This window comes from Petaurus breviceps, unplaced genomic scaffold (assembly GCF_028583685.1).
Source record: "Petaurus breviceps papuanus isolate PSGF00001 unplaced genomic scaffold, PetGlider_PUasm1.0 90919, whole genome shotgun sequence".
NCBI lineage: Eukaryota > Metazoa > Chordata > Mammalia > Diprotodontia > Petauridae > Petaurus > Petaurus breviceps.
Window position 1 is genome coordinate 9,977,263 of NW_027187378.1, and position 9,342 is coordinate 9,986,604.

Consider the following 9,342-nt stretch of genomic DNA (forward strand, 5'->3'; position numbering starts at 1 on the left):
ATATATATATATATATATATATATATATATATATATATATATATATAGATAGATAGATAGGGTATCAAACTGCTATTAAAAACAAAACAAACAAAAAACAAGGTCCTCAGCAGAATACTGATAGTAACAAACATGATAGACATATTTTTTTTAAAAATTGACAAGAAAGAGATTTCTACTTTGGGCATATGAGGAAAGCAAAATATCTTTTTTTCAAGTTATGCATCTAATTCAGATACTTCAAACACACTCTAAGAAGCTGACCCTAGGTAAGCGCTGACATTTAAGACACATAGAGAAAAGAACAAAATCCAATGCAAAGTTATGGAGGCCAAGTTAAACATTAACTAGTGAGGGTGCTTCCTGTTTGGCAAATGCCCAAATGTATGGTTCCAACTACATCTGCATGAATATGTGCCTCTTCCTGCCCTCAAAGGCAAAGCTCGTCTTCTACATCTCTATTTTTATGACTTAAAATCTATAAAGACAAATAAGAATAAGATCCTTTGCTCCCAACTTTCTGAAGGGACACAGTATTCTTTCAAAGTCACCAAAACATTTGGGTACAAGTACAAATGCTATACCACATCCCAAAATGCTTCTTCATCTTCAGTCACTTTCATTTTCTCCTCTTTTTCTCCAGTTTCTGAGGAACAGATGTCCTTTCTACTTCCCAAGGTGAGCTTCTCTGCTTATGCCCTTGATCCCATCTGTTCCTATCCCTCCTGGAAGCCTGAATCTCCATCATTCTGCCTTCCTTCATCTTGACTCTCTCCTACCCACTGGCTCCTTCTTTATCCACAAATATGCCCACATCTTCCCTGTCCTTTTAAAACCTTGAAATTCTCACAAACTATCATATTATATTTCTTCTTCCTTTCACAGATAATCTCTAAGAAAGTTGTTTAAACATGTTGGCTCCATTTCCTTATCTGGAAACTCACTTCTCATCTATAACCTAGTTTTTTTTTCTTCTAGAATTTATTTATTTATTCTTAGTTTTCAACATTCATTTTCACAAAATTTCGAGTTCCAAATTTTCTCCCCATCTCTCCCCTACCCCCACCCCAAGATGGTATGCATACTGATTACTCCTTCTCCTAGTCTGCCCTCCCTTCTATCCCCCCTTACCCTCCCCCTTTTGCCCCCCTTCCCCCTTACTTTCTTGTAGGGCAAGATGGATTTCTATACCCCATTGCCTGTATATCTTATTTCCTAGTTGCATGTAAAAATAATTTTTAACACATTCTTAAAACTTTGAGTTATAGATTCTCTCCCTTCTTCCCTCCTCACCCAGCCCCATTGAGAAGACAAGCAATTCAATGTAGGTTATGCATGTGTAGTTATGCAAAATATTTCCATAGTAGTCATATTGTGAAAGACTAACTATATTTCCTTCCATCCTATCTCTCCCCCCATTTATTTTATTTTCTCCTTTGACCCTGTCCCTTTTCAAAAGTGTTTGCTTCTGATGATCCCCTCCCCCAATCTGCCCTCCTTTTTATCATCACCCCTCTTATCTCCTCTCCCCCCCACTTTCCTGTAGGGTAAGATACCCAACTGAGCATATGTTATTCCCTCCTTAAGCCAAATCCAATGAGAGTAAGGTTGACTCATTCCTTTTCACATCCCTGCTCTTCTCCTCCACTGTAACAGCTTTCTCTTGCCTCTTTTATGTGAGATAGTTTCCTCTATTCTACCTTTCCCTTTCTCCTTCTCTCCATATATTCCTCTCTCACACCTTAATTTATTAAGTACCTACTATGTACCAGTTACTGTGCTAAATTCTAGAAATAGAAAAAAGCAAAAGGCAGTCCCTGCTCTCAAGAAGTTCTCAGTCTGATGAGGGAGACAACAGACAACTATGTACAAACAACATATATGAGGATAAATTGGAAATAATCAACAGAGGGAAGGTACTAGCATTAAGGAAAATCTAAAAAGGTTTCTTATATAAAAATATACATACATATATAAAATGTGCATACATGTATAAAATGTGTGAAATGCATGTATAAATCTATTAAAATGCCTCATTCTACACAAATGGCCCACTAGCTCCCTACTGAGAGGCATGAGGCATGCTTCACCACCAAGCCTCTGCAATCACAACTGTTTACTATATTGACCAGATCTCCAAGGTCTTCCAAAATAGTTTTTTTTTTCCCATGATCTCCCTTGGCTTTCACGACACTGCACTCTCCTGGCTCCCTACCCAGTTGGCTACTCCTCAGTCTCCTTTTCTGGAACCCAGTTCACACCTACTCAGAGAAAGAGCCTTCTAAAACCTTCTCTGTAAGTGAATTCATCGGTTCTCATAGTTTCTATTACTATCTTTATCCACATGAATCCTAAACCTTTCTAGCCTTAGCCAGGTTCCTCAAAATCATCATGTCCAAAATGGAACTAATGATTCTCCCTGTGAAATCTACCTATCCTCCAAATTCCCTATTTTCTTTTGAGGTGGTTGTTCAATCACTTCAGTCATGTCCAACTCTTCATGACTCCATTTGGGGTTTTCTTGGTAAAAATACTAGAGTGGTTTACCATTTCCTTCTCCAGCTCATTTTACAAATGAGGCAATAGAGGCAAACAGGGTTAGGTGACATGCCCAGTGTCACACAGCCAGATTTAAACTTAAGATGAGTCTTCTTGACTTCAGGCGGGGCACTCTGTCCACTGTGCTACCTAGCTATCTTGAGGACATTACCATTATTTTCAGTCACCATGATTCACAACTTTAAAGTCATCCTCTCTCTCTCCCTCTCTTTCTCTCTCTCTTTGTCTCTCTCTCCCTCTCTCTGTCTCTCTCTTTCTCTCTCTCTCCACTTCGCCACCCCCCCCCTTACTTTTCACATCTAATCAACTGCCCAGTCTTGTCAGTTCCATGTCCAGAATATATCCCTGTTCTCTCCATTCATATAGCTACAAACCTAGCTCAAGAATTTTCACTTCTCTGGACTTTTGAAATATCTTCCATGATAGAACCAATACGTACCAGCAGCTCCCCTTCTCCAACATGGATTAAACTAGCTTTTCCCTAAAAGGCAACAAAGCCAGTGCTTGATTGCCCACAGGAGGTGGGACAAAGCTCAAGCTGTACCTCACCAGATACAGCTTCCTGAAAACCTCTCACTGTATTGATGTAGCTTCCTTATCACCCAAGAACATAAAAAGATCTGCACAAGTGGAGTTAGTGTCCTTTAAACTTGGTTTAGGTTCTAAGACCACATAAGTCGCCACACCCTGACCTGTTGACCAGTCATGCGGAGAGGAGGAAGGGATCCTTTCCCCACCTCCCTACCTCCCATCCTCAGTTAAGTGAAACTATATTTGTTAAATATCCTTTCTATGTTAGGACTAAGCAAAATACTTTTTGTTAACTGTTCAATAACCCAAAGGTGCCTCATTTTATCCCATCATCAAAACTGAACTCACAAGTTACCAGCCTGTATTAGGCTGACTCCTAACAGCTTCTTAATTGATGTCCTTACTTCCTGCTGCCAAAATAATTTTTCCAAGGCTCTAATTTAACCATGTCATTTTCCTGCTTAAGAATCCCTCCAGGGGCATGGTGAATGTTTAACTATCTGCTAACTGGACATACTTTGAAGTTTAATTTACATTATTATTAATATTTCCCTCCATCCCTTTTAAAAGTCTAACAATGAATAGAACAATAAATCAAGCCCTGATTTGAAGGGTTCACTGATTTTGACATGTAAATGCTCATGCTGAAAATTTAACAATCAGCTCTCAGCAGTTAGAGTTGGCTCTACAATACACATTGAGTGGTTCCTCTTTATCTCTAAGATAAAATGCAAACTTATTAGCTTAGAATTTAAATCCTTTCACAACCTAGCTATAGATTATATTTCCATACTTTTTATATTATTATACTTCATGCTCCAGTCATAATCTACTTACTATTTCCCAAACTCAGGACTCTGTCTTATCTGTCCATACCTAAAATGCATTCCCTTCTCATCTCTGCCTCTTAGAATCTCTTGATTTCTTGAAAGCTCAGTTTCAGCTGCTACTTTCACTGTGAAGTTTCTCAGATCTTTTTGGTTGTTTCTCTGACCTCCCTCCTTAAATTACCTTGTATTTATTGATCTGTGTACATATATATCCCCAGGAGAAGAGAATCTCTCTGAGGGAAGGGATTGTTTCCCATTTTTTTGCCTTTGTATTCCCAGTGACTAGCATAAGGATCTCAGAGCTTGTCTAGCCCAGCTCTGTCTTCCTAAGACAATGCAAATGGAAGAGATTCCATTTCCTGGCATGGTGCTGGTTGACTGTCCAGATTTTGAAAGCATATGACAATGAAGCCGGCACAACAGCTACAATGGCTTAGGAAGAGCCTGAAGATCACCTGACAAGATAAGGTACCAGACATTGAGGTCCTTTCTATGAGCTAAACGGACAAGCATTTAAACTCTACTGCACATAGATATGCTAAATGCCAAACAAACATTTACCTCAAAGACTATTTTGTGAGCAACGAGAAAGAAGGAACGAAACAAAACCAAACAAAAGAGAGCAAGTAGTTTGCTTCAATCTGCATTCAGACTCTGTAGTCCTTTCTCTAGATGTGGATATTCTTTTCCATCATGAGCCTTTTGGAGTTGTCTTATAACCTTGCATTGCTGAGAGGAGCCCAGTCTATCCAAGTTAGTCATCACACATACAATGTGTCTGTATGTGTCTCCTGGTTCTGCTCTCCTCACTCAGCATCAGTTTCTACAAGTCTCTCCAGGTTATTATGAAGTCTGTCCACTCCTCATTTCTTATAGCACAATAGTATTCCATTATATTCATATACCACAACTTGTTTAGTCATTCCCCCATTGATTGGCATCCCCTTGATCCCCCTGAAGTAAGTATAAAGGCCTCAGATCATAAAAAATTTCCAATTCTTTGCCACCACAAAAAGAGCTGATATAAATATTTTTGTATATACAGGTCCTTTTCCCACTTATATGATCTCTTTGGGATACAGCCCCAGCAGCGGTATTGCTGGGTCAAAGGGCATGTACATTTTTATAGCCCTTTGGGCATCAAAGTCAGTACTTTTGCCACAACACTACACTGCCCTCCCCCATACACACATAGTAGGTGCTTTATAAATGTTCGTCAAATTGAAAAAATAATTATTTTCCAAGTAGTAATTTGGCTGGCTTATGGCAGTTGTCATTTCCCTCTCTAAGAGTCTAGACTATTGTAATTAATGAGCAAACCACGAGAGCTAATAAGCAAGGAACACTATGACAAGATGGCAATTGGGCCAACTTTAATCAATCTGTGCATCAGTTGTCTAAATCCCCATGTTTTCATAGCAATGTTTCAAAATATCAGAGGTTTGGTTGAGGAAATCTGTGTTCTTTTAGAGAAAGCATTTCTTTATAAAAGTTTCACAGTCCCTGTTCCTATGCAAACTGAATTGTGAGGAAGATGTAAGCTACCATCTTCAGCTAAATCTCAAGACTTATTCATTTCTGTGGTACCAATTGACTGTGTAATTTTTAGCAAAATTCTCCCACCATAGTATAAAGTTAAAAAAGAAAAAACACAAACTTTGCAAACACCATGGCCTACCTATCTTAGAAAGCAAATTTCATAAATATCTCCTACAGACCACAAAACAGTGGCTTTTATTTTGCTCAGTACAGAAAGGAAAGAAATAGTTGCTCTTAAAAAAAAAAAAAAGAATATCTCAACAAATATATAACAAGGTCATAGACCGGAGGAATTATTTTACTCCATATAATGTTGACCCAGAATTAATCAGTAACAAATGCACCTCACATAGCATTATAAGCTGTTCAATTTTTTTTTATCCACTATAGTGGTTATAAAGAGAGAAATCATTGCCATTTCTGGCCCCACAATAAGCTATTAGTTGTAAGCACAGCTGGTTCTGCCAAGAACAGCAGGAACAGTGGTTTACTGTGTAAAAATGGACTTGAGTGTTGGAGGAGCCAGAGGAAAGAGAGCACAGCTGAAATTCTTGATGTGATGTGGTCGGGGAAAAAAAGCAAAATCTCTGGCATGTGACTGAAGTTTCTATCAGGTTAACACAGAGGACTCAATTATCACTTCTGCTGATAGGTTCCAATGAATCTAGGTGCCCATCCATATTTTAGCAGATGAGCAAAATTTTCACTACTTCTTATCATTATTCCACTGAAGATGTTTAAAGTAAGTATGAATGCCTCAGGTCATAATTTAAATAAAATGTATTTGTGCTTCCTTGTGACCCAATTTCTTTCAGAAACACTGCCCATCAATTTTTCAGGTCATGAACCTAGGTAACCTAAGTTACATATTTCTTAATGAAAGTAGCCTACATATTTTATAATGAAAAAGCAAAGAATAGTGCTCATTGAAGTACTTCTATTTTCCATATAGAGAAACTGTGGTATTAAGCAAGTGACTGAAACTATTACTAAGCAAGTATTAAACTAAAAGCAGAATTGGCAAGGAAAGAAAAATTATATATTGCAGTGCTAATAACTACTATCCCTCCATTTGACCATAGGTCTCTTTGAAATTAGATAACTATCACACATCTCTTTTTTTTTTTTTTTGCTTTTTAGAGGGCAATTGGGGTTAAGTGACTTGCCCAAGGTCACATGGCTAGGTTTGTGTGTGTGTGTGTGTGTGTGTGTGTGTGTGTGTGTGTTGTGTCTGAGGCCACATTTGAACTCAGGTCCTCCTGACTCCAGGGCCAGTGCTCTATCCACTGTGCCATCTACATGCCCCTACACATCTTTTTATTGTACTAAGGGATGGACAGCCCACCAGCAATGGAAGCTGCACTATGTGAACACACCAGACTTCAGAAATACCACAGGTTTAGGACAAAATTGGTAAGTCCTAGACATACTCATACATCTAGTCAGACGGCAAAACCCCAAACATAAGTAACCTCTAATAAGCCCATCAAAAAGTCCTGAATTATATTTGCTACATATTCTGACGGGTTTTTTGAAAGATTGATGACTCCCTTGAACCACAGATCTAGATGGGATCCCTCTCCCCTCAGATGCCTCATCATACGTTTCTTGAAGCCCTCAAAGGAGAGGAAGTCCACATTCCCTGATTCCTACAAGATATTCCTTCTCCTATTGGTATTGTTGAGATTTTTCTTCATATCAATCCTAAATCTGCTTCTTTGACAATTTTGCTCATTGAGCCTTCGGGTTGTACTCTCCAGGGCCAAGCAGAACAGGTCTAACCCCTCTGCCGTGTGACAGTCCTTCAGATACACAAAGAGAGCTATCATGTTCCAATACTTCTCTTCTCCAGGTGTAACACCCCCAGTTTCTTCAAGTGATCCCCATATGACATAACCTTGAAGCCCTCTATCACTGTGTGTACCAGAGGTTGCATTCTTCTGAATGCTAGCCAGCTTTTCAATATCTTTTCTAAAACACATCACCCAAAATTAAACATAATGCTTCAGGCATGGTCTGACCAGGGCAGAATACAAGTAGACCATTACCACCATATTCCTGAGAAGTCGTGCCATTCTTGATGTAGCCAAAGATCTCACTAGCCTTTTTTTTTTAATTGTCAGATTTCTGTCTATTTATCATGGGCATCTCAAGCTCAACATATACAAAACTGAATTGCATTATCTTTTTCCAAAAACTCATCCCTCTTCCCAGTTTCTGTCGGGGCTCCAGTATCCTTCCACTCGCCCAAGTTTGTAACCTCATTATAATCCTCAGCTTCCAATTCTCCTGCACCCTATGTAGTCAATCAGTTAGTATATATTGACATTTCTACATACACAATGTCACTTTAATTTTTTGCCATTTTCAACATTCAAATAGTCACTTCCTTAGTTCAGACCATCATCATCTCTTGCCTAAGCAGCAGCAACATCCTCCTAATTGGTGTGCCATCCTCAGGTCTCTCCCCACTACAATTCATATTCTACCTAACTAGCAAAATAATTTTCCTTAAGTATAGGCCTAACCACGCCATGCCCCTACTCAGTAAAATTGGGTGATTCCCCCCTGCCTCTTGGATAACATATAAACTCCGCTAGTTTTTAAAAACATTCACCATTGACCCTACCAAACTACCCTTCCAGTAGCATTATATATTACTCTCCTTCCTGCATTCTACAACTAGCATCACTGGCCTTTGTGCTTTTCCTCAAACATGATCCTCCATCCCCATGCCTTTGCACTGCCCACCCCACCAGGCCTAAAATGCCTTTTCTCTAACTTCCTTTAAGACTCAGCTCAACACCATGATGCACATATCTTGATTCCTTTCCTGATTCCTCCAACTGCTAGTTCCTTCCTGCCCTCTCTAAAATATCTGTTTTGTATTTAGGATGATCAGGACCGCACCTATAATTTCACTGGTAATAATAACTTCCAGGTAAGGAAAGTCCCTTTATCAATACGGGTCAACACCTTCTCTGCAACTCTTCATCTCAAAGAGCTGCCTAGACTTTGGAAGTTTAAGTGATTTGGCCAGCATCACAAAGCTAGCATATACCAGAGGTATATGAGTTTTGTACTTATATATGTAGATGCTGTCTCCTCTAACTGAATGAAGCTGCTTGAGGGGAGGGGCTATTTCATTTTTGAATCCCAGCACAAGCACTATCCTTGGTATATAGTAGACATTTAATAAATGCTTGTTGATTTGATTGATTGCTATCACACTGTTGACTCATATTGGTCTTTCAGTCTCCCAAAACTAAAGGATCTTCTTCACATAAACTGCTATCTAGCCACTACTACCACAATGCACATTTGTGGAGTTCATTTTTTTGAACCCAAGTGTATGACTTCACATTCATTCCTATCAAGTACCATCTCATTTGATTCAGCTCTGTGTTCCAGACTGTTGAAATCTTTTGGGATCCCGTGTCGGGCATCCAACATTTTGGCCATCCCTCCCAGCTTCATGTCATCTCCAAATATAATAAGCATGCCATCTAATCCTTTATCAAAATAATTGATAAAAATATTAAACAGAACAAGAAGAAACACAGGTCCTTGTGACACACCACTAAAGACTTCCTGCCAACTTGATTTTGCAAAACCAATTGCAAAGACCTCTAATCGTGCTATCTTCTAGGCTGCAACTTCCCATCTTTTTCACAAGAATAGTATGAAATACTATGTCACATGCTTTACTAAAACCTAAAGAATTTGTATCTTTGGGGAAAGATATTAGTTCAGTGATCCTGAGCAAAAAAATGGGGAGAAAGGTTAATTCTAATAGATATTTTCTTATCTGGTTAACTTTTTTGTGATCACTGCTTCCCTTTTTTTTCTTTAGTTCCAAGTAAACTATCTTCTTAATAATACA

The 9,342-nt window shown here is 38.7% G+C and overlaps 1 long non-coding RNA gene across 1 annotated transcript in view; it reads left to right on the forward strand.

The window, feature by feature from the left end:
* Positions 1–679, forward strand: part of LOC138151895 (uncharacterized) — a 9,074-nt gene extending 8,395 nt beyond the window's left edge. Inside the window, exon 3 of the long non-coding RNA XR_011165961.1 lies at positions 644–679. This is a non-coding gene — a long non-coding RNA (uncharacterized lncRNA). The remainder of the gene's footprint in view (positions 1–643) is intronic.
* Positions 680–9,342: the final 8,663 nt, after the last annotated feature.